Source organism: Hyperoodon ampullatus, assembly GCF_949752795.1.
Source record: "Hyperoodon ampullatus genome assembly, chromosome: X".
In the NCBI taxonomy this organism is placed as follows: domain Eukaryota; kingdom Metazoa; phylum Chordata; class Mammalia; order Artiodactyla; family Ziphiidae; genus Hyperoodon; species Hyperoodon ampullatus.
In genome coordinates, this window is record NC_136913.1 from 72,571,976 (window position 1) to 72,598,571 (window position 26,596).

Sequence of the window (26,596 nt, forward strand, 5' to 3'; positions counted from 1 at the left end):
CAAGGTTTTCTGAAGTAAGATATAGAAGAGAATTTTCTTTTGAGGGAGAAAGAGGAGGCCATATTGACTGTATTTCTGAAAAACAGGTGGAGGCTCAGCTTTTGGGTACAACAACAATGATTTCAATGTACGGTGATCAGGATAGCCCCACTTTCTGTTGGTTGTTCCAACGTAAACATGAACAGTTACCCCTGTCACTTTCATAAGTGTTCTGGTTTGGGCAATAAATTATATAGTCATTCTACCTAAAGAGACTGATACTGATTGTGGAGAAAAATGTCTTCATAGCTAGCTGCTATACTTTCTGAAACCCTATGGGCTCATAAGTGTAGGATGTCACTACCAAACTCTTAGAGGAAAACATAGGCAGAACACTTGATGACATAAATCACAGCAAGAGCCTTTTTGACCCACCTCATAGAGAAATGGAAATAAAAACAAAAATAAAAAAATATGACCTAATGACACTTAAAAGTTTTGCACAACAAAAGAAACCATAAACAAGACCAAAAGACAACTCTCAGAATGGCAGAAAATATTTGCAAATGAAGCAACTGACAAAGGATTAATTTTCAAAGTTTACCAGCAGTTCATGCAGCTCAATATCAAAAAAAACACAAACAACCGAATCCAAAAATGGGCAGAAGACCTAAATAGACATTTCTCCAAAGAAGATATACAGATTGCCAACAAACACATGAAATAATGCTCAGCATCATTAATCATTAGAGAAATGCAAATCCAAATTACAAGAGATATCATCTCACACCGGTCAGAAAGGCCATCATCAAAAAATCTACAAACAATAAATGCTAGAGAGGGTGTGGAGAAAAGGGAACCCTCTTGAACTGTTGGAGGGAATGTAAATTGATACAGACACTATGGAGAACAGTATGGAGGTTCCTTAAAAAACTAAAAATAGAACTCCCATAGGACCCAGCAATCCCACTACTGGGCGTATAAACTGAGAAAACCATAATTCAAAAAGAGTCATGTACGAAAATATTCATTGAAGCTCTATTTATAATAGCCAGGACATGGAAGGAACCTAAGTGTCCATCAACAGATGAATGGATAAAGAAGATGTGGCACATATTTACAAAAGAATATTACTCAGCCATAAAAAGGAATGTAATTGAGTTATTTATAGTGAGATGCATGGACCTAGAGTCTGTCATACAGAGTGAAGTAAATCAAAAAGAGAAAAACAAATACTGTATGCTAACATATATATATATATATATATATATATATATATATATATATATATATATATATATGGAATCTAAGAGAAAAAAAGTTCATGAAGAACTGAGGGGCTACCAGAAAGACAAGATCGAGTCTTATCCACCAGAACACAGGCACCAGTCCCCTCCACCAGGAAGTCTACACGACACACTGAACCAAACTTAGCCACTGCGGACAGACATCAAATCAATGGGAACTACAAACCTGCAGCCTGCAAAAAGAAGACCCCAAACACAGTAAGATAAGCAAAATGAGAAGACAGAAAAACACACAGCAGGTGAAGGAGCAAGATAAAAACCCAACAGACCTAACAAACGAAGAGGAAATAGGCAGTCTACCTCAGAAAGAATTCAGAATAATGATAGTAAAGATGAACTAATATCTTGGAAATAGAAGAGACAAAATGCAAGAAACAGTTAACAGGGACCTAGAAGAACTAAAGATGAATCAAGCAATGATGAGCAACACAATAAATGAAATTAAAAATACTCTAGATGGGATCAATAGCAGAATAACTGAGGCAGAAAAAAAGATAAGTGACATGGAAGATAAAATAGTGGAAATAACAGCAGCAGAGCAGAATAAAGAAAAAAGAATGAAAAGAACTGAGGACAGTCTCAGAGACCTCTGGGACAACATTAAATGCACCAACATTTGAATTATAGGGGTTCCAGAAGAGGAAGAGAAAAAGAAAGGGACTGAGAAAATATTTAAAGAGATTATAGTTGAAAACTTCCCTAATATGGGAAAGGAAATAGTTAATCAAGTCCAGGAGGCACAGAGAGTCGCATACAGAATAAATCCAAGGAGAAACACGCCAAGACACATATTAATCAAACTGTCAAAAATTAAACACAAAGAAAACATATTAAAAGCAGCAAGGGAAAAATGACAACACACAAGGGAATCCACATCAGGTTAACAGCTGATCTCTCAGTAGAAACTCTACAAGCCACAAGGGAGTGGCAGGACATATTTAAAGTGATGAAGGAGAAAATCCTGCAACCAAGATTACTCTACCCAGCAAGGACCTCATTCAGATTTGATGGAGAAATTAAAACCTTTACAGACAAGCAAATCCTGAGACAGTTCAGCACCACCAAACTAGCTTTACAACAAATGTTAAAGGAACTTCTCTAGGCAAGAAACACAATAGAAGGAAAACAACTACAATAACAAACCCAAAACAATTAAGAAAATGGGAATAGGAACATACATATCAACAATTACCTTAAATGTAAATGGACTAAATGCTCCCACCAAAAGACACAGATAAGCAGAATGGATACAAAACAAGACCCATATATATGCTGTCTACAAGAGACCCACTTGAGACCTAGAGACACATACAGACTGAAAGTAAGGGGAAGGAAAAAGATATTCCATGCAAATGGAAATCAAAAGAAACCTGGAGTAGCAATTCTCATATCAGAAAAAATAGACTTTAAAATAAAGACTATTAGAAGAGACAAAGAAGGACACTACATAATGATCAAGGGATCAATCCAAGAAGAAGATATTACAATTGTAAACATTTATGCACCCAATATAGGAGCAACTCAATACAAAAGGCAAATACTAACAGCCATAAAAGGGGAAATCGACAGTAACACACTCATAGTAGGGGACTTCAAAACACCCACTTTCACTAATGGACAGATCATCCAAAATGAAAATAAATAAGGAAACACAAGCTTTAAATGATACATTAAACAAGAAAGACTTAGTTGATATTTATAGGACATTCCATCCAAAAACAACAGAATACACATTTTTCTCAAGTGCTCATGGAACATTCTCCAGGATAGATCATATCTTGGGTCACAAGTCAAGCCTTGGTAAATTTAAGAAAATTGAAGTTGTGTCAAGTATCTTTTCCGAACACAATGCTATGAGACTAGATATCAATTACCGGAAATGATCTGTAAAAAATACAAACACATGGAGGCTAAGCAATACACTGCTTAATAGCGAAGTGATCACTGAAGAAATCAAAGAGGAAATAAAAAAATACCTAGAAAAAAATGACAATGGAGACACGATGACCCAAACCCTATGGGATGCAGCAAAAGCAGTTCTAAGAGGGAAGATTATAGCAATACAATCCCACCTTAAGAAACAGGAAACATCTCGAGTAAACAACCTGACCCTTCACTTAAAGCAATTAGAGAAAGGGGAACAAAAATCCCCCAAAGTTAGCAGAAGGAAAGAAATCATAAAGATCAGATCAGAAATAAATGAAAAATAAATGAAGGAAACAATAGCAAACATCAATAAAACTAAAAGCTGGTTCTTTTAGAAGATAAACAAAATTGATAAACCATTAGCCAGACTCATCAAGAAAAAAAGGGAGAAGACTCAAATCAATAGAATTAGAAATGAAAAAGGAGAAGTAACAACTGACACTGCAGAAATACAAAAGATCATGAGAGATTACTACAAACTACTCTATGCGAATAAAATGGACAACCTGGAAGAAATGGACAAATTCTTAGAAATGCACAACCTGCCAAGACTGAATCAGGAAGAAATAGAAAATATGAATAGATATATCACAAGCACTGACATTGAAACTATGATTAAAAATTTCCAACAAACAAAAGCCCAGGACCAGATGGCTTCACACGTGAATTCTATCAAATATTTAGAGAAGAGCTAACACCTATCCTTCTCAAATTCTTCCAAAATATAGCAGATGGAGAAACACTCCGAAACTCATTCTGTGAGGCCACCATCACCTTGATACCAAAACCAGACAAGGATGTCACATAGAAAGAAAATTACAGGCCAATATCACTGATGAACATAGATGCAAAAATCCTCAACAAAATACTAGCAAACAGAATCCAACAGCACATTAAAAGGATCATACACCATGATCAAGTGGGGGTTATTCCAGGAATGCAAGGATTCTTCAATATACGCAAATCAATCAACGTCATACACCATACTAACAAATTGAAGGAGAAAAACCATATGATCATCTCAACAGATGCAGCGAAAGCTCTCGACAAAATTCAACACCCATTTATGATAAAAACCCTGCAGAAAGTAGGTATAGAGGGAAATTTGCTCAACATAATAAAGGCCATATACAACAAACCCACAACCAACATCGTCCTCAATCTTGAAAAACTGAAACCATTTCCACGAAGATCAGGAACAAGACAAGAGTGCCCACTCTCACCACTCTTCTTCAACATAGTTTTGGAAGTTTTAGCCACAGCAATCAGAGAAGAAAAGGAAATAAGAGGAACCAAATTCCATAAGAAGAAGTAAAGCTGTCACTGTTTGCAGATGACATGATACAATACAAAGAGAATCCTAAAGATGCTACCAGAAAACTACTAGGGTTGATCAATGAATTTGGTAAAGTAGCAGAATAAAAAATTAATGCACAGGGCTTCCCTGGTGGCGCAGTGGTTGAGAGTCCGCCTGCCGATGCAGGGGACACGGGTTTGTGCCCCGGTCCGGGAAGATCCCACATGCCGCGGAGCGGCTGGGCCCGTGAGCCATGGCCACTGAGCCTGCGTGTCCGGAGCCTGTGCTCCGCAACGGGAGAGGCCACAACAGTGAGAGGCCCGCGTACCACAAAAAAAAAAAATTAATACACAGAAATCACTGGCATTCCTGTACACTAAAGATGAAATATCTGAAAGTGAAATGAAGAAAACACTCCCATTTACCATTGCAACAAAAAGAATAAAATATCTAGGAATAAACCTACCTAAGGAGACAAAAGACCTGTATGCAGAAATTTATAAGACACTGATGAAAGAAACTAAAGATGATACAAATAGATGGAGAGATATACCATGTTCCTGGATTGGAAGAAGCAACGTTGTAAAAATGACTCTTGTACCCAAAGCAATCTACAGATTCAATGCAATCCCTATCAAACTACCACTGGCATTTTTCACAGAACTAGAACAAAAAATTTCAAAATTTGTTTGGAAAAACAAAAGACCCCAAATAACAAAAGTAATCTTGAGTATGAAAAACGGAGCTGGAGTAATCAGGCTCCCTGATTTCAGACTATACTACAAAGCTACAGTAATCAAGATAGTATGGTACTGGCACAAAAACAGAAAGATAGATCAATGGAACAGGATAGAAAACCCAGAGGTAAACCCACACACATATGGTCACCTTTTCTTTGATAAAGGAGGCAGGAATGTACAGTGGGGAATGGACAGCCTCGTCAATAAGTTATGCTGGGAAAACTGGACAGGGACATGTAAAAGTATGAGATTAGATCACTCCCTAACACCATACACAAAAATAAGCTCAAAATGGATTAAAGGCCTAAATGTAAGGCAAGAAAGTATCAAACTCTTGGAGGAAAACATAGGCAGAACACTCTATGACATAAATCACAGCAAGAATCTTTTGGACCCACCTCCTACAGAAATGGAAATAAAAACAAAAGTAAAGAAATGGGACCTAATGAAACTTCAAAGCTTTTGCACAGCAAAGGGAAGCATAAACAACACCAAAAGACAACCCTCAGAATGGGAGAAAATGTTCACAGATGAAGCAATGGGCAAAGGATTAATCTCCAAAATGTATAAGCAGCCCATGCAGCTCAATAGCAAAAAAACAAACAACCCAATCCAAAAATGGACAGAAGACCTAAATAGACATTTCTCCAAAGAAGATATACAGACTGCCAACAAACACATGAAAGAATGCTCAATATCATTAATCATTAGAGAAATGCAAATTAATAATACAGTGAGATATCATCTCCAACCAGTCAGAATGGGCATCATCCATGATCTAGAAACAATAAATGCTGGAGAGGGTGTGGAGAAAAGGGAACACTCTTGCACTGCTGGTGGGAATGTGAATTGGTACAGCCACTATGGAGAACAGTATGGAGGTTCCTTAAAAAACTACAAATAGAACTACCATATGACCCAGCAATCCCACTACTAGGCATATACCCTGAGAAAACCATAATTCAAAAAGAGACATGTACCAAAATGTTCATAGCAGCTCTATTCACAATACCCCGGAGATGGAAACAACCTAAGTGTCCGTCATCGGATGAATGGATAAAGAAGATGTGGCACATATATACAATGGAATATTACTCAGCCATAGAAAGAAACGAAATTGAGCTATTTGTAATGAGGTGGATAGACCTAGAGTCTGTCATACAGAGTGAAGTAAGTCAGATAGAGAGAGACAAATACCGTATGCTAACACATATATATGGAATTTAAGAAAAAAAAATGTCATGAAGAACCTAGGGATAAAATAGGAATAAAGACACAGACCTACTTGAGAATGGATTTGAGGATATGGGGAGGGGGAAGGATAAGCTGTGACAAAGAGAGAGAGAGGCATGGACATATATACACTACCAAACGTAAGGTAGATAGATAGTGAGAAGCAGCCGCATAGCACAGGGAGATCAGCTGGGTGCTTTGTGACCGCCTGGAGGGGTGGGATAGGGAAGGTTGAGGAAGGGAGATGCAAGAGGGAAGGGATATGGGAACAGATGTATATGTATGACTGATTCACTTTGTTATAAAGCAGAAACTAATAAAATATATAAACAAAATAATTAATTAATTAAAAGAAAAGAACTGAGGGGCAAGACAGGCGTAAAGACACAGACCTACTAGAGAATGGACTTGAGGAGACGGGGATGAGGTAAGGTAAGCTGTGACAAAGTGAGAGAGTGTCATGGACATATATACACCACCAAACGTAAAATAGATTGCTAGTGGAAAGCAGCCGCATGGCACATGGAGATCAGCTCAGTGCTTTTTGACCATCTAGAGGGGTGGGATAGGGCAGGTCAGAGGGAGGGAGATGCAAGAGGGAAGAGATATGAGGACATATGTATATGTATAACTGATTCACTTTGTTATAAAGCAGAAACTAAGACACCATTTTAAAGCAATTGCACTTCAATAAAGATGTTAAAAAAAATAGTAAGGTGTCACACTATGATTACATGACCATCACCACCACCCCTAGGACCTGATCTCAAAAAAAAAAAAAATCACCATGTCAATCTGACCCTGCCTTCTATTCTCTAAGTTTATACTCCTTAGGTTCTGCCTGAAACACTTTTCTACATCTATCTAGCTGTATCAAGGCCCAGGTCTGGCTTAATGAGTTTAAATTAGGCCCAAAATGGGCAAGTGGGAAGTATGCAGCATCTCTCTATATAGTAGCCAATACTCACCTACTACTTCCTATGGGATCCTTCTCCCCAAATATATCCATACTTCTTCAGCTAGAAAATCTGATTTGTGGTCCCCAAATCCAAATTTTCGATAGCTCTCTTTTCATTGCATTAGATATGCTATTCTCTCTTGCCTGTTAGAGAAAAAGGCATGGACCCATGAAATTAAGTCCATGGAAGGAAAGGTAGCCCCTTTAAGAACTGATGTACAGAATGCTCAGGAATCCGTGATTCTGTCTACTATGACATCAGGGAGCCAAGATAAGAGGGACTGGCTATAGACACAAGTGAAGCTTTCTTGCCAAGCTTCTCTGAAATCACATTTTCAAGAGTCATGGTTTTCTTTTTTAGTTTTGTCGGTATTTTTTTAAATTTTATTTTAAAGAAGATTGCAAAAACAAAGCAGAAAAGAAAAGGCCAAAGACAAATATTTAAGCAATAGAGGAAAAATACTGGATCTGTCTCATTCTTCCTGTTTGTATCAGTTTTTTTTCCAGATGATACCTATCCTTTATCTCATCTCCAACATTATTATCAATCCAAGGTTCCTCACCACCCCCTCCTCCAGGGGTTGTTGTGGATGGACATGAACTGAAACTTAGGGTTGAGTCATGGTATATATTTCACATCCAACTTAATCTTATTTTAATCAGAAACTACAATGGATTATTTTATAGTCTGCATCAAATTTTCCCATGTCAAAATATCTCTATCAAAGTACCTATATAAAAATATCCTTGATTTCAATATGGCTCCATCAAAATGGCTATGTCACAATGTTATGTACCCACTCATAACCAATATGGCTGAAAGAATAGGCTCTGTGTAGATCTGGTCTGGATCCACTTATGTGCCTCATGTCTGTGTTAAAATGCCAATTTCTTATTTCATAGTCCATATTGCTACAATTTACTCTTTGTTTATGTACTTAAAATATGGTCTTTAAGAACCAACTCTTTATCAATTGATTTGTATTAGTTTCCCTCCAAAACTCTGCTGTATGCTGTAACTGTTTAATGTTGCAGCTCTCTATATTCAGCTTCAGTATTCTCTGTCTAAGTTACTTTTTGTCAACTCTCTTTTGTCTGGGGATTAGCGTTTTTCATACTATGACAATAGGAAGGGGGATTTACATTTAATTCTTTTGACTGGAAGCTTCACGTATTGCTTAGAGTACCAGCTGAAATGAATCTTCCATTTGCATTTCCCCTTCAGTAAGCCATTCTACATCATAGAGAGAAAGATAGATAAATATAAATAGATAATAGATAGAAATAGACAAAGACCTGCTAAGTTACCACTATAACATGTAAACATTTGCCTTTTAATAATACCTTTGCTTATTTGTCATTTTTTAGGAACAGACCTGGAGATATCTTGACATTTAGATATTTAGCATGTGGTATCAATATGAGCCATTTTATTTCAAATTTCCTTAAAATCATGACTAAACCTTTCCTCTCTCCCTTAAAAAAAAAAAATCTACGTGCAGAATCCCTGGAGTTCATCCTTTCAGAGCATGCTTCCTAGAAGTCCTGTATCTCCACCACAACAGTTCTCTGGAAGAAATTACAAGTAAGCAATCCCTTAAAGGGAAAATTAAAGCTTGTAAATACTGAAAAAGAAAGAAAGCAGGATCTTATTTGGAAAGAATTTTAGCAGAAAGTTTTATGTATTTATTTTTCAGTAGGAGGTGGGGTTGCAGAGAAGGAGAGGTATAGTCAGAGATAACAGTGTTTCTAACTATGAATATATACATAATTGTGTTTATGCCAGAAGATAACATATTTCCTGCAGAAAAAAGCACTGACCTAGATTAATCTGTAAGATTTTTAAAATTGTATTTCCTTCATTTATCTAAGTATCACAGTAATTTCTCAGACATTCTTAGACGATAGGAAATATTCCCTAACAAAATCCCTAGTTTTAGTGAGGAATAGAAAAAAAGCAGAATAAGTTTCTTTGTTTTATGAAGATGTCATTATTTTAGTATATCTACTATATCGATCTAATGTGCCTTCTGGATGGTTTCCCTTATTTGCTTCCTAGAGAATATAGTGATAAGAATCTAAGTGTGTTTGATATTTTTAAAATATCCTAAAATATTTCATGTTTGTTTTTTTTTTCATTTAAAATAGCATTATGACTCATCAGCCCAAAGAGGACAATCCTTACATCCATCCATCTTTTAATTGGAATGGCTCTCTGGGAACAGCTAGACCTGAAGCAAATTATGGGGACAAGTATTCTTCAGCCATGCATATGAAGCCACTTTTCGTATGTATCATGCATTTCCATTTCTATATATAGTTATCATCACCGTAGTTCTAGTAAAGGTAATATAATGAATACTAAGACTTTGCTATAGCAAAATGATATGACAGAATCAATTGAGATAAAGATATGGAAAGTTTAGCTTATAAGACTCACTATCACTACTGTTTCATTTTGTAAAATGGGATTAGGAAATATGAGTCAAAGGTATAGTATATATAATACTTCATATGCATAAGTATACCATGTATGTAACTTAAATTTGCAATCTTTAGAAAGGAGATTTGAGATCAAAGGAAGACTGGTTGAATTCCGCAAGACTGGTCTTATGATAATCATTAAATTATCATAATTTAACAAGGCAACTGCTATTTTGTGTTTTAGTGTACTTAATACATTAAATAGTACATTGCTCAAGCTAATGCTGAATACTGGCTAATTGCTGATCTCTAATTACAAGACGTATTAACAATTATCATGAAGTGCAAACTGTGTTTCTCTGTATAAGTGTTTAAAACCAGAAATCAGAAAAAAAAGTGAAATGGATTATCACCCGAAAAGTTATCTTTATGAATGTTCTTGACAAATGCAATGAATTATAGAAAAATGAAACTAATTCACCAAAAATGAATACTTTATGTTTCTTGACATATTGAACTTTTGTGTTTTTTTGAGGGGAAGGGTCATTTTTAGTTGAGTGACCACTGACAAAATAACCTTCCCCAAAAAACCCACAGTGGGGAGAGTGATATCACCAAGATGGCAACATATGTCGTTCCTGACTTCACTCCCCCTCAGAAGAACTAATATCTATTCAAGAACATGGCACTACTGAAATAATTCTGGAAATAAGGGTGAGACTAAAGCACACCCTGCACCACAGAGACCAAAATATACTGCTTCAGAAGGATAAGATAAGCTGCTACACAATGACTGCATTGTCCCTCCCATTGCCAGTGTAGCAACACACAGAGAGGTCTTCCCTGAGTCTCTGGTTCCTCCAGTGGGAAAGGAGAGGCCAGGGGGACAACAAACCTCCTAAGTTTCTTGGAGCCCCTACTCATGTGGGAGCCCCTACTCTGATCTCGCTACATGGAGACTGCAGGGAAATCTATAGGGCTCAACCACTGGGAATCTGACTGTTATGAAGAAGAGAGAAGGGGCTTGCAACAAAGATCTTGGCAGACCATGTTCATACCTGCAGTGCCCAAGTAGTAATCCTAACTAATGGCTTTGCCCATATGCAGAACCAAGTCAGTGTTGCACTTTGACTAGGGAACCCATTAGGATGCAGACCTGCCTGATTTGGGTACTCAAATGAGGAGTTTTTCTGGCCGCAGAGCCTGGACCAAGGAGTCTGAGGCAAGGAGCTGAGTCATAGATCCATCCACTGGGAAGAGTGTCTCCCAGCCCCATCTGATGAGTAGCTAGTGAGAGCACCGGGAAGTTGTGTAGCCTAGCAACACTCCAGCTGAGAGATATGCAGAGCTGATTGCCCCCAGAGTAAAGCCAGTACTGGGCATGGAGGGTTCTCTTGCTAAGCCCAGGCAGGGGAATTAACTCACAGCCAAGGCTGAGGGTAGCTCCCAACCCCTCCAGACCAGAAAGCCTGCTTGGAGAAAAATGGGAGTTGCCTGGAGTGACTCTTCACTGTCCCACTCAAGCAAGTGACCTGAAATACAGTCCCACCCATTGTGGCTCCAGAGCTCCATCTGACCAGAAGAGCTGGCAAGAACCCCTAGAAGCTGTGTAACCAGCAATGCTTGAGCCAAGAGGCGGCCCTGCCCAGGCAAGGGAACTGAGACATGTCCCCACTCACTGTGGACAGTATCTCTCACCCCATTTGATCAGAAAGTCTGGCAAAAATCCTGGAAGCTGTGCAGCCTAGCAGCACTCAAGGCAAGAGGCAGGCAGGCAGAGCTGATAGTTTACAGAGCAAAGCCAATGAACCTGTTCGACCAGAGAACTTGGAGTGCAGGTTGGCTTGAGTTAAGACAACAAAGAGCTTTACTGGCTTTATGTTGCTTCTCTCACTGCACCCAGGCAGGAAAATTAATTCATAGTCCTGCTCATTGCTGAATACAGCCTCTAGCCTGCCTAATCAGGGAACCTAATCAGAGCACACAGGAAGCTGCATAGCCCATCCAACAGCCCAGATTAGAGTGGCACTTGAAGAGAGAGCACAAGCCATGTCTTTCCCCATTTGCAGAAAAAAACTGGTGGTCTCACCTGGTCAGGAAATTCAGTGCACACTGTTTCCTGATCTGGGTTCCCAAACAATAAGGCCATACAGGTCCTTGCTACCCTACCTGGGAGTGAAGCTAATTCATAGCCCCATCTACTACTGACTATAGTACCCAGTCCCAACCATCTAGTAAGCCTGACCAGAGAATCCAGGAAAGTACAGCACCATCTAACAGCCTTACTTGGGTAGGGAACCAAGCCAGCAGTCCTATCCAACTGTTCTCAGCCAGTGGCACACCTTCCCAGCCCCAACCTCAGTGCTTGAACAGTTGCCTCCCTCCACCCCCATCATAACAGTAGGCCCCACTTGCCTAAGGATATTACCAACAAATATGCCTAGAGACCCAAACTGAGCTGACTGGTGAAGATCCGTCTCTGCAAAAGCAAACCTGTAAAGTCTGTAAGAGAACCCCAATTACACAAATGCACAGATACCAATGTAAGGAATCAAGGATAACAAAAAACCAAGAAAATATGACACCAACATAGGAAACTAATAAAGCTCCAAGAACTGACGCTAACAAAATGGAGATCTATGAACTGTCAGACAAAGAATTCAGAATAATTCTCTTAAGGAAATCTAGCAAAATACAAGAACACACACACAAAGGACTAAATGAAATTAGGAAATCTGCTTTCATGGATAGAGGTCAGGCCCACAGCCAGAGAGAGGAGTCGTTCAATGGAGAGGCTGCTCCGCAGGAGGACACCTAGATATCAGAGAAGGCTAGAGCTGAAAAGTACCCTGCAGGTCATCTAGTCTAACCCTCTCATTTTACAGTGAGAAGCCTAAGGTTCTGGGAGGGACAGGGCTTGTCAGGATTTAGACACCTGATTATTGACAGAGAAGGAAAATTCCAGGTTTCTTAAGTCTTGTTTGACCTTTTTCTACCATTAACTTTTGTGAGCTCAAGGCTCTCTTTGGGGAAGACAAGCAGCTTTGCCCATATTATATAGCATATATCCAAAGCATATGCACTGATATGTTTAAGTGTTTTGATTGTAAAAAGACCTTAATAAACCAGGCTTAAGTGGACTGCTCAGCAGTTCTGAAAGAAATGGTTCTTGATTACTAAACAATACAATTGTGTAGCATCAGACCTCTTCATAGCTTCCTTAGGAACTGGGGATGAGCCCTGGAAGTAGACTCTTTAAAACTTAGGAAAGCACCTGATGTTTCCCCAGGTTGTAAGACTATGCTTGCACTGGTTAATTGCCAGAGTGCCTGTTTGTGGCTCATTGGTTAAAAAGAATTTCAGATGAAGGGTTTCAGTCTGGGCGCTCTCCTGCCTGACTAATCCTGTCCTGATCAGTCACTGGGTCATGTGACAGCACTGCAGTGTAAGGAAGAAGGAAAAGACTTGATTCTATGGTTTGAGGAGATGTGATTTTATAAAAAAATATATATATTGAAATATAGTTGATTTAGAATATTGTGTTAGTTTCAGGTGTACAGCAAAGTGATTCAGTATATATACTCTTTTTAAGATTATTTTTCCTTATAGGTTATTACAAGATATTGAGTATAGCTCCCTGTGCTATACACTAGGTCCCTGTTGGTGATCTATTTTACAAACAGTAGTATGTATATTTTAATCCCAAACTCCTAATTTATCCCTCCTCTCCCAGATGTGCTTTTTATAATGGGAATTATTTACATTAGAGAATGTTTTTTGGGAGTTTATGTGAGCTGAAGTAAATGTGTCAAGTAACTGAGAGATGTTGCTTTCTTATGACAATAAATTTATACCTAACAATTACAAATAATCTTTTATGAATTTCATTTATACGTTTTGCCCCTAGAAGGGGCAGCTTCTAGGAAAAGATTATAAGGGGCAGCTGTCACTTTTCCATATAATTATTCACTCAATCTCAATTCAGAGAGTATCAACTTAAACAAAAACATAGTTTAAAGAATATTCCATGATTAAGGTAGTAAACCCTTAAGAGAGATGAGTATGATTTCTCAACATTCTGTGTGTGCTTAGCCAGTGACCGAAGAACTTCTCCAGTGGCTACACTCCATTGGAGAAAGGTTGTTTCTCAGTAATGATACAAGAGTGTCCCAGACCACAAAAAAAAATGAACAGTTCAGTTTTAGAATTTGAGCAGCAGCACAGAGTTAAAGAACAAGTGATGAGCCAGACAGTTGATTTTAGAAAGTCATTGAAAAACAATGTTTGGATGCTTTTAAAATGAGAACAATGAAGAAATTGTTTTAGGGCATACAAGACAGTATCAGGAGTCAATGGTCCACTAGTGATCTTAGTTCATGTTAAGTTTCCCAGATACGCTGAGATTGTGCACTTGACATTACCTGATGGCATGAAGCAGAGTGGGCAAGTTCTAGAAGTCAGTGGTTCCAAAGCAGTGGTTCAGGTATTTGAAGGGACTTCAGGTATAGATGCCAAGAAAACGTCCTGTGAGTTTACTGAGGATATTCTCCAAACACCAGTGTCTAATGAGGTGCATGGTGGGGTATTCAATGGATTAGAAAAAGCAACCAGCAGAGGTCCTGTTGTACTGGCTGAACACTTCATTGACATCATGGACCAGGCAATCAATCCTCAGTGTCAAAGCTATTCAGAGGAGATGATTCAGACTGGTATTTTGCCCATAGATAGCATGGAAATTCCTGTCTTCTCTGCAGCTGGCTTACCACACAATTAGATTGCAGCTCTAATCTATTGCCAGCCTGGTTTGGTAGAAACAAAATCCAAAGATGTAGTGGACTACAATGAGGAAAATTTAGTGATTGTATTTGCTGCTATGGGTGTAAACATGGAAACTGCCCAGTTCTTCAAATCTGATTTTGAAGAAAACGGCTCAAGGGGCAATGCCTGCCTTTTTTTTTTAACTTGGCTAAAGACCCAACTATTGAGCAAATTATAACTTCTCACTTGGCTCTAACCACAGCTTAGTGGTGAAGATCAGAATGAAAAACATGTATTGGTTACCCTAACAGACATGAGTTCTTATGCTAAAGCACTTTGAGAGGTTTCAGCAGTCAGGAAGGAGGTTCCTGGTCAATGAGGCTTCCCAAATTATATGTGTACAGATTTACCCACAATATATGAATGTGCTGGTCGAGTGGAAGGTAGAAATGACTCTATTACTCAAATTCCTATTCTCACCATGCACAACAATGATATCACTCACTGAATCCCTGACTTGACTGGATATATTACAGAGGGATCTACACAATGGACAGATTTCCCCACCTATTAATGTGCTGCCCTCATTATTACAGTTAATGAAGTCTACTATTCAAGAAGCTATGATGAGAAAGGATCATGCCAATGTATCTAACCTGTTGTATGCATGCTATGCTATTGGTAAGGATGCACAAGCCATGAAAGCTGTAGTTGGAGACAAAGCCCTTACCTCAGATGATCTTCTTTACTTGGAATTTCTGCAGAAGTTTGAGAAGAACTTTATTGCTCAGAGTCCTTGTGAAACTCACACTGTCTATGAGACTTTGAACATTGGCTGACAGCTGCTCCAAATCTTCTCCAAAGAAATGCTGAAGAGAATCCCTCAGAGCACCCTGAGCAAATTCTACCCTCAAGACTCTGCAAAGCATTAACTGCTACTTCATCACTGTCTTGATGCTTTTGTGAAATACTGGTTCTGTTTTCTTTATTCCTTTTGCACTCCCCCATCCCTACCTTTGTGTTGGAGTTTACTGTGTTACCCTGTAATTAAAAACAAGGAATAGATAAAAAAACTGAAATTAGAAAAACAGTGCATGAACAAAATGAAAAGTTCAGCAAAGAAATAGAAACCATCAGAACAACACAACCAGAAATCCTAGAGTTGAAAACTGAACTGAAGAATCCAATAGAGTTTCAAAAGCAGACTCGACCATGCAGAAGAAACAATCAGCAACCTGGAGGACTGGACATTTAAGATTATCTGGTCAGAGAAGCAAAAGAAAGAATAATGCAAAAGGGTGAAGAAAGACTATGGGACTTATGGGACACAATGAAAATAAACAATATTTGCATGATTGGAATTCCAGAAGGAGAAAAGAAAGAGAAAGGGACAGAAAGTATATTTATGGCAATAATGGCTGAAAACTTCCTGAACTGGGGAGGGAAATTGACATCCAGATCCATGAGGTCCAAAGGACCCCAAATAGGTTGAACCCAAGTAGGGCTACATGAGACATTATTTAAACTGTCAAAAGTCAAAGGCAATGAAGAATTTTAAAAGCAGCAAGACTAAAGAGAGAAGTTACATAAAATGGAACCCCCATGAGATTATCAGCAGATTTCTCAATAGAAACTTTTCAGGCCAGGAGAGAATGGGATGACATTCAAAATATTGAAAGAAAAAAACCTGTCAACAAAGAATTTTATACCCAGTGAAGCTGTCCTTCAGAACTGAACGAGGGATAATGACTTTCCTGAAAAAATAAAAAAAGCTAAAGGAGTTTATTACCATGTGACCTACCTTACAAGAAATGCTAAAGGGAGTTCTCTGCGTGGAAGCAAAAGCACATTAATTAACATTATAAAAACATTAAAAAGGTAGCAAAAACTCACTTTTAATGGTAAATATATACTCAAAGTTAGATTCTATAATATGGTAATGGTGGTGCATAATTCACTTACAACTCTAGTTTAAATGTTTAAGAAAATGAACGTGGTAAAGATAACCATAACTACAATAATCTGTTATTAGTTACACAACAAAATATATGTAAATTATAACAGCAGTAACATAAAATGTAAGAGGGAAGAGAAGGGAAAGTGTAAAGTTTAGGAATTTCATTGAAGTTAAGCTGTTATATATATTTTATGTAAGCCTCATGATAACCATAAGGGAAAAAATCTGCTGCAATTACACAAAAGAATAGGATAAAGATGTCAAAGCTTACTGATATCAAAAGCATCGAAACACACAAAAAAAGAGAGCAGGATAAGAAACAAGAAACAATGGATCTACAAAACAACCAGAAAAAAATGAACAAAATTGGTAATAGTAAGTCTTTATTTATCAATAATTACCTTAAACTGAAATGAATTCTCCAATCAAAAGACATGAAATAGATGAATGGATTTAAAAAAAAAAAAACAAGATCCAACGATAGGTTGCCTACAAGAAACTTACTTTAGACTTAGATGAATAGACTGAGAGTGAAGGGATAGAAAAATACATTTCAAACAAATGGTGACCAAAAACAAAAGCAGAGGTAGCTATACTTATATGAGAAAAAATTGACTTTAAACTAAAATTGGTAAAAAGAGACAAAGAAGGTCATAATATAACGATAAAGTAGTCAATCCATCAAGAAGATATAACAATTGCAAATATTTATGCACCCAAAATTGGAGCACCTAAATATATAAAACAAACAATAACACATTAAAAGGAGAAATAAACAGTAATACAACAACATTTGGGGACTTTAATACCCTATTCTCAACAATTGATAGATCAGCCATAGAATTAATAAAGAAACAGTGAATTTGGATTTGAACAACGCTATAGTCCAATTGACCTTACAGAACATTCTATCAAACAACATCAGAATATACATTCTTCTCAATTGCACATGGAACATTTTCTAGAGTAGACCATACATTAGGCCACAAAACAAGTCTTAGTGACTTGAAGAAGACTGAAATCATACCAACTACTTTTCTGACCACAATGGCATGAAACTAGAAATCAATAACAAGAGAAAATTGGAAAATTCACAAACACGTAGAAATTAAACAACACTCTTCTGAACAACTCCTGGATCAAAAAATACATTAAAAGAGAAATTAAAAATTTCTTCAGACAAACGAAAGTGGAAACACAACATATGAGAACTTATGGGATGCAGCAAAAGCAGTTCTAAGAGGGAATTTCATAGCAATAAATGACTACATTATGAAGCAAGAAAGATCCCAAATAAACAACCTAACTCTATGGCTTAAGTAATAGAAAAAGAAGAACTAACTGAGCTATTTACAATAGTGTCAAAAACAGTAAACTACTTAGGAATAAATTTAACCAATGAAGTGAAAGATCTAAGAATACTCAATGGAGAAAAGACAGTCTTTTCAATAAATGGTGCTGGGAAAATTATGTATTCACATGTAATAGAATGAAACTTGACCCCTCTCTTACACCACTTACAAAAATTAACTCAAAATATGTTAAAAACTTAAATGTAAGACCTGAAACCATGAAAATTCTAAAAGAAAGCATAGGAACAAAGCTTCCTGACAAAAGTCTCAGTCATTATTTTTTGGAAACTCACACCTAAAGCACAAACAACAAAATAAAAATTAAACAAGTGGGATAACATCGAACTAAAAAGCTTCTGTACATCAAAAGAAACCATAAACAGGGCAAAAAGACCACCTACAGAACTGGGAAAATATTTGCAAACCATACATCTGATAAGGGGTTAATATCCAAAATATATAAAGAACTAATCCAACTTAACAGGAAAATAATAATAATAATTAAATTTAAAATGGTCAAAGGACCTGAATATACATTTTTCCAAGGAAGATATATGAATGGCCAATGGTTACATGAAAATAATGCTCAACATCACTATTCATTAGGGAAAAGCAAATTAAAACCACAATAAGATATTGCCTCACACCTGTTAGAATAGCCATCATTAAAAAGACTAGTGATAACACAATAGCCCGGAGATGGAAACAACCTAAGTGTCCATCATCAGATGAATGGATAAAGAAGATGTGGCACATATATACAATGGAATATTACTCAGCCATAAAAAAGAAATGAAACTGAGCTATTTGTAATGAGGTGGATAGACCTAGAGTCTGTCATACAGAGTGAAGTAAGTCAGAAAGAGAAAGACAAATACCGTATGCTAACACATATATATGGAGTTTAAAAAAAAAATGTCATGAAGAACCTAGGGGTAAAACGGGAATAAAGACACAGACCTACTTGAGAATGGATTTGAGGATATGGGGAGGGGGAAGGGTAAGCTGTGACAAAGCGAAAGAGAGGCATGGACATATATACACTACCAAACGTAAGGTAGATAGATAGTGGGAAGCAGCCGCATAGCACAGGGAGATCAGCTCGGTGCTTTGTGACCGCCTGGAGGGGTGGGATGGGGAGGGTGGGAGGGAGGGAGATGCATGAGGGAAGGGATGTGGGAACAGATGTATATGTATGACTGATTCACTTTGTTGTAAAGCAGAAACTAATAAAAAAAAAAAACTTAAAAAAAAAGACTAGTGATAACAAATGCTGATGTGGATGTGGAGAAAAGGGAACCCTGGTGCTCTGTTGGTGGGACTGTAAATTGGTACAAGATTTTTCAAAACCTTAAAAACAGAGCTACCATATGATCCAGCAATTTCATTTCTGGGAATATATCCAAAGGAAATGAAAACATTAATTCAAAAAGAGATCTGCACCCTCATGCCCATAGCAGCATTATGTACAATGGCCAAGACATGGTAACAACCCAAACGTCCATCAATGGATGAATGGATGAAGAAGTTGTGGTATGTGTGTGTGTGTGTGTGTGTGTGTATATATATATATATATATATATATATATATATATATATACCACACACAATGGAATATTATTCAGCAAGATTAAAACGAGGAAATTCTACCATTTGCAACAACATGGATGGTCCTTGAAGTGGAATGTAAAACAAACAAATGAAAAAACACCAAACTCATAGAAAAAGAAATCAGATTTTTGGTTACCAGAAGTGGGGATGGAGGGAGGGGAATTGGAGGAAGGTGGTCAAAAGGTATAAACTTCCAATTATAAGATAAATAACTACTAGGGATGTAATGTACCACATGGTAACTATAGTTAACACTGATGTATGATACATAGGAAAGTTGTTAAGCGAGTAGATCCTAAGAATTTTCATCACAAGGAAAAAAAATTTTTCCCTCTTATTGTAGCTATATGAGATGATGGATATTAACTAAACCTGTTGTAATTATTTCATGATATATGTAAATCAAACCATCGTGCTGTACCCCTTAATCTTATACAGTGATGCATGTTAATTATTTCTCATTAAAATTGGGGGAAAAATACTGTGAATTGATGAGTGACCTCAGAGAGGTAAAGAAAGGAAATACAAATGTGGAGTTTTAGTGACGTACAAGAGAAAGACAAAATGCTGGATGTGTGATGGAATAAAAACTGATTTTTCACACATTAGATAAATGGTACCATGTATGTGGACCAGTGATTCTGGAAGATAGAACTGGGAAGAAACTGGGAATTTTTAAGTGACATATTAAATCAGAAAGAGAAGGAAATAGAGAATGGTACTGAACTCATTATGGGTCAATATACGTGGAAATCCAAGAGAAAATACAATCTAACTAATGAAAGAGGAAAGACTAATATTGAGAATATAGCAGGTAAACTGTCTGGGTTTGAATGCAGGTGACATCATGATTAGTTTTGATCTATGTATTAGTTCTCTGTTGCTGCATAACAAATTACCATAGACTCTGCAGTTTAAAGCATTATGCATTTATTGTGTCACAATTTACGTGGGTCCGGAGCCTGGATATGACTTTTCTGGGTGCTCTGCTCAGGGTTGCGCCAAGCTGAAATCAAGGTGTCAGGCAGGCTGCATTCTCATCTGGAGTTTGGGTTCCCTTCCAAATTCACATGGTTTTTGGTAGAATCCAGTTCCTTAGGTATCACTTAGGTGATTCCGCCCACCCTGCTCCATATCTTTCCTTGCTGGCTGTCTACTAGGGGGTCACTGTTGGTCCATAGAGGCTACCTACAGTTGCCACTTGGCCTTCTGACAGACTCTCTCACAACATTACAGCTTTCTTCAAGGCCAGCAGAAGAAGCTTCAGCTCCATTCTCCTAAGATGGAATCATATAAGAAAATCTATTCAAGGGAATAACTATTCCATTGATATTTCCTATTATTTTCTTCATATTCTATTGGCTAAAAGTGAGTCACAGCTTCTGCTCACACTCAAGGGTAAGGGGTTACACAGGGGACATGACTCACTGGAGGGTCATTCTTTAGGGTGTGTCCTGATAAATAGCAGTTTACCACTTAAAGTGGACTAAAATCGTACTAAAACAGCATTTTACTGGAAGACTAGGTGAACAGGAAAAAATAGTGACCCTTAAAGATTATAGAGTTATAGAAATCTTGGAACAGATAGATTAATCTTTTAAAACTGAGTGAAGTTAACAGAGTAACATGACATTTTTCATTCATTCAACTAATTTGTTGCCCATTACATGCCAATCACTGTTGTGGTAGTTAAAGAATGATGAAAGAAAAGTTCCTGCTCCATGGAGCTGTAATATAGTGGGGGAAATATATTAAGCAAATAAACACATATAGAATTACTAATTGTGATAAGTGCTATGAGGAAATAACTCAGAGGGTAGTGAGAGAAAATAACAAAGTTGGTGCAGTCACTTTCAATGCAGTGTGCATATCAGTTTTACCCTTAATTACAGTCACTAAAAGAAAAGCAGTAATATACAAGAGTTGGACAAGAGACTTAAAAGGTAAGAAGTGGGCCGTAGCTCCCTTTTGTGGCTACCTCAGTCAAAAAGTAGTAGCAATTTCTAAGTAGGGGCAGGGTTGGAAGTGGAGGAGGCAAAGTAAGAGAAAAAGTTGAAGTGAAATTGATATTGATAAGGGTAGAAGATAGTGCACCAAACAAGAAAACAATATGCCAAGAGCTCCTTACATAATACCTAGGGAATTTTTCATCTGAGTTTCTTTTAACAACTTCAACTTATCTTTTTCTCAAGAAATCTTTCATTGTACTATGATTTAAAGGACACAAGAGACCAAGCTCAGAATTTTATTAAACAATATTATTAAGATTGCTCTCATTACATATACCTGTAAGCCCCTGATAAACAAACCTAAAGGCTTATTTTAAGACTTTACCTTACTTGACGTCTCTGTTGGCATTTGACACTCACTGCTTCCTGACTCTTCATTTGACAGCCAGGGTACCACTGCCCTGGCTGTCTGCACACTTCTCTGATTATTATTCCTCAAACTCCTTCTGAAACACTTCCAACTCTGTCCACAACTTAAATGGTGCTGTTTTTTCAGGGTTCCATCTTGTTTGTGTATTTCAAATCTAATTTCAACTGATAGAAGTTTCTCCAGATCTAGACCAGTGATTCTTGTAGTCTACAGGATATCTGTACATTTGTATGTCTAGCAGGCCCCTTAAAAACCTATGTCATTATCTCTTCACTCCACCCTGCTCCTCTCCTGTATTTTGTATTAAAGTGAAGGGTGCTATCTACCCAATCATCTAAAACTGAAGTCTGTGAACACTAGGAGGCTCTTTTCTCTCCTTTACTGCTCTCTCTAAATCTAATCGTGCACAAAGTCATGTGTTGTTAATTTTTTCCCTTAAATCTAGGGTGACCATCTCACCACAATTTGCTTGGGACAGTCTTGGTTTTAAAAGTGAAAGTTCCACATTCCAGGAACCCCCTCAGTTCTGGGAAAACTCAATCCCTCTGCCACGGACTAAATTCATGTCTTCAGCATGTCCCTTCTAAATTATTACCAACTAATTCCTCTGCCACCTATGTCTCTATTTCAGGCTTAACTGTCACACAGCTGCCAAAATTATCATCTTAAAACCAAATATGATCTTATTGTTATCTAGCTTTAAAGACCATACTTGATCCTTATTAACAATAAGTCAAAGTCAAAATTCCTCAAGTAAGCATAATGTGAAGGATTTTAGCTCCCCTCATCTCTCCAGCTTTACAGCTTCATCTCTGGCTGATCTTAGGTTTGCACTCTATGTTCTAGCCATACCACATGTATGGTTTCTCAAGTATATGGTTCTGAAGCATTTATGGTTCCATCCCTTGAAAACTCCTAGTCATCCTAATATGTTCTTTGAATATCACATTCATGAAGCCTTTCCCAAACCTTTAAGCAGAGGTAGTGCTCTATCCTCTGTCCTCCCAGCAGCACTATTATTGCCTTCATTCTTATACTAAGATATTATGTTATAATTATTTATCTAGCTGACTATTGGTATGTGTCTTCCACTTGATTTTTAATTCATCCAGATCAGGAACCCTCACTTATTCATTATTGTATCCTTAGTGCCAAGTACAATGCCTGCCACAGAGTGGTGGTCAACATATGTGTATATGTGCACATATGTGTGTTTATCTTTGAACCATTCTCTTACAACTGAGGAAAGTGATCAGTGCAATGTTTTCCAATAAAAATAGAGAATTCTCAAAATAAAGGCCTTCGTTCCTTTCTCAGATCTGTTTTAAAATGGTAGTTTTAAATGCTCATGAACATGTTTCTGAGGGTCTTTGCAATAGAAAAGTGCATTTGTGAGTAGAGATTAATTGTCAAAAAGTAACATGTTATGCTGAGAAAATGAGGTTTTAGCATGAACCCCTATCATAAAACAATTTTATAGTGGTAACAAAAGTCTGGGTTACTATGACATAAACAATGTTGTTATAATAACATATGATGTGGAAACACTAGTAATATAGTTTAATATTTGTGAATAAGATCATACAACAAAAGAAAAGTGAGATACTTCATAAAAGCAACAGATTTAATTGTGCAGTTATATAGTACTAACATTCACTACTGCAAGATTAGTGTGGACTTTGGTACTGTAATTTCAGAAAAAAAGAGGTATCTGTTTTTCTTCCATAAATTTGCTCCTGTAATGTTAGGTTCTTACTTTAGTACAGAGATTCTGGATTGGACAATATCTAAACTTGTCTAGGGAAACTGTACTATGAGTAGAGTTTTTAATGGTTATTTAAAAGCAGCCAACAATTCAGTTGCTAAAAAAAATTCTGTGTGTGTTTTTTTAAATAACTAAAATGTATAATGGTGATTAAACAAATTTCTAAAATGATTCAGATATTATATGCACAATTTTCTAATACACAACATATCTAAACAAGAATATAAATTTTATTAAATATCATTTAATTATGTTTGATATTTTTAACTTCCTTGCAGAGTTTGGCCACACCAGGAGTTCCAAAGTCAAGCTACACTCAAAGAGAGAAACAACAAATTGGATACTCAAGTTCTGAAGAGCCAGAAATCCCTTATAAGATAGGACGTGTGCAGACAAAACGCAACTAATAAACGTTTCCGGCAGAAAAAAATCTGTATATATATATATATATATATATATATATATATATATATATATATATATAAAATATAATTTGATCATTTTCAAAGCATACTTGGAATATTTTTAGAAAACTATGGGTATGAGTTACCTATGCTATAAATTATACTTTACATTTCTTTCTGTATTAATGCCATCAATTGTTATCTCTTTATATTTTTAACTTTTCCTTCCCCCAACCCTTCCTTCTATGACCACAGAGCGAAACTTTCACTTTCAATATCCAACTTCTTTAACCAGCAGGGATGGCAAATACTTGTTATCTCCAAAATTCAGCATAACACTTGCTTACTGATTTATGACATGTATCTTTATGAAGTACTCAGTGAAATGCATAGAAGGTTGGTTGCAAATTGCTTATAGAGAATATTGAATACTTTTTAGTTACTGGATAAATCTATGGAATTGCACCAAAGCATCGGCATATAAGTAATGAATTTTATTTGAAATGTGTGATTTCATTATAAATTAATTCCTTAAACTAAGAATTGCTAAATGATTTCTGTAACTGAGTGGTGTTGTGGAATGATCACAAGATCTGGCTTGCTCCTTCCCCTTTTCCTTTCTTCCCTTATTCCTACTTCTCTTCCTTCATCCCTCCTTTCTTTAAAAGGCATTTATTTCACACCAACTATGTGCCAAGCCCTGGTTAGTTGCAAAGGTACAAAGATGAATCTGAGATAGTTCCTGGAGCTCAGACTGGTAGAAAAGACAGAAACAAAAACCACTTATTATTATCCAATGTTATCAATACAATGAAAAAAATGTATACAAGGAAGTAGGAGCTCAAAGAACAATTAACCAAGCCTAGGGAGAAGCGTGATGATAATTGTGAAGGAAGAAGAAGGCCATAAAAGGTGATGCCTAAGCTGTCATTAAAGGTGAGTGAGAGTTAGCTTTATGAAGTGAGGTTGGGAGAGAGTTTTTGAGACAGAGGGAAAGCAAAATGTGGAGAAATGAAAAACAACATGGAGTATACAGGGAACTTCAAGTACTGCTGGCTTGTGAAAGTGAGCAAGGGTGTAAGATAAAAGATGAGGCTGAGGTGGTAGCCAAAAACTAGGTCATGGAGGGTCTCATATGTCTTGTTAAGGAGTTTAGACTAAATTTTATTGGTTATGGGGATGCTTTGAAGGGTTTTAAATAATCATAATCAGATTTTATGTTTAGATTGATCACTTTGATGGCTATACGGACGATGGATTTAAAGGAGATGAGGGACTTCTCTGGTGGTCCAGTGGTTAAGACTCCGTGTTCCCAATGCAGGGGGCCCAGGTTTGATCCCTGGTTAGGGAACTAGATCCCACATGATGCAACTAAAGATCCTGCATGCAACAACTAAGACCCGGCACAGCCAAATAAATAAATAAATGTTTTTTTTTTTAAATAAAGGAGACAAGATGAGAGGCAGAGCGACCAGTTAAAAGGTAGAGATAAGGAATCCTATCACTGTAGCAGTGAGAGAAAAAGATTGAGAAGAAAGGCAGATTGAAGCAAATTCTTAGTAAACTGACAGGACATGGAGTCTCATGAGATGTCACAGATGGGAGGAAGAAGCTATTATGATTGAAAGGATGTTGGGACTATTCAATGAGGTAGGTTGTTAACAGATCAACAGGTCAATGAGCAGACTGGGTGAGGGGTAAGAGAATGAAAGAGCTGGGAGGATAGCAGCAGATTAATGTCATTGTGAACTTGGATATCTCAAAAGCATTGAAAACTCAATATTTCTAAAAGTGAGTTCATCCATCTAGTTGCTCATATTAGTTTCCTATGGCCACTGTAACAAATCACCAAGAACTTAGTTGCTTTATAACACTAATTTACTGTCTTACAATTCTGTAGGTCAAAGTCTGAACATGACTCTCACTGGGCTAAAATTAAGGTATCGACATGGCTGTATTGCTCCTGCTCTAGGGGAGAATCTGTTCCCTTGCCTTTTTCAGCTTCTAAACTGCTCACATCTCTTTGCTTATCGTCCCCATCAAAGTCAGCAATGGTGGGTTGAGTCCTTCTCACATTGCATCACTCCAAATACCTCTTCTGCCTTCCTCTTCCACTTTTAAGAATTACATTGGATCCACCCAGATAAATCCAGGGTAATCTCTCTATCTTGACATTAGATGATTAGCAACCTTTGTTACATCTACAATTTAAATTCCCCTTTACCATTTAAGGTAACATTCACAAGTTCTATGAATTATGAAATGGACATCTTTGGGGGAAGGGCATTATTCTTACTATTGTATCATTCAAGACTTTGATCACAATAAAGGTTTTGTGGCAAGAGGAAAGGAGAAAATGGGTATTGGAATGGCATCCAGAAGTGTCTGTCACAGTCCTCCAATATAAATCTAACCCATGCAGCACCGTTTTTCCCTCACAAAAAGGCAGATGGAGATGGGTTGATGGGGGATTGGCTTAGCTGTTTCTCCAGCTAAATTGTTATCA

At 37.2% G+C, this 26,596-nt stretch overlaps 1 pseudogene across 1 annotated transcript in view; it reads left to right on the forward strand.

Moving 5' to 3' along the window:
- Positions 1-15,554, forward strand: part of LOC307069733 (V-type proton ATPase subunit B, brain isoform-like) — a 42,187-nt pseudogene extending 26,633 nt beyond the window's left edge. Inside the window, exon 2 of the transcript in view lies at positions 14,191-15,554. The product of the transcript in view is annotated as a V-type proton ATPase subunit B, brain isoform-like (transcript). The remainder of the gene's footprint in view (positions 1-14,190) is intronic.
- Positions 15,555-26,596: the final 11,042 nt, after the last annotated feature.